At 41.6% G+C, this 322-nt stretch overlaps 1 protein-coding gene across 1 annotated transcript in view; it reads right to left on the bottom strand.

Moving 5' to 3' along the window:
* The window catches only part of LOC119593849, a gene marked incomplete in the record, with an annotated part of 160,221 nt that overhangs the window by 57,556 nt on the left and 102,343 nt on the right, over positions 1 to 322 (bottom strand).

The raw sequence follows: 322 nt of genomic DNA, 5'->3' as shown, positions 1-322 counted from the left end.
CAACCAAGCTGCGAAATGACAAAGGTAAAGAGGTTACCGCGACGCAGACGTGACACCATCGCGTCATGTTCTTCATCTCCGAGAAAACACAGCTGCAGTTAATACATTTCATTTTATTATCAGCAAAACAAGACCTCCCGTAGTTAAAAAAAAAAAAAGAATTTCGGCCAAAGTTTCGTCCTTAGAATGTAAAAGCGAGAAACGAGCCGTGAAGGAGTTAGGGATGCGTAGACTAAAGGGATCATATTGATAAATGGGTTTGCAGGCAGATTACACAAGCAAATGAAAACAAAGGAACGAGATGATGCAGTCGAGGGATTCT

Source organism: Penaeus monodon, chromosome 32, assembly GCF_015228065.2.
Source record: "Penaeus monodon isolate SGIC_2016 chromosome 32, NSTDA_Pmon_1, whole genome shotgun sequence".
Classification (NCBI taxonomy): domain Eukaryota; kingdom Metazoa; phylum Arthropoda; class Malacostraca; order Decapoda; family Penaeidae; genus Penaeus; species Penaeus monodon.
The sequence above is the reverse complement of the archived record's forward strand: the minus strand, read 5'-3'. Positions and strand labels throughout refer to the sequence as shown.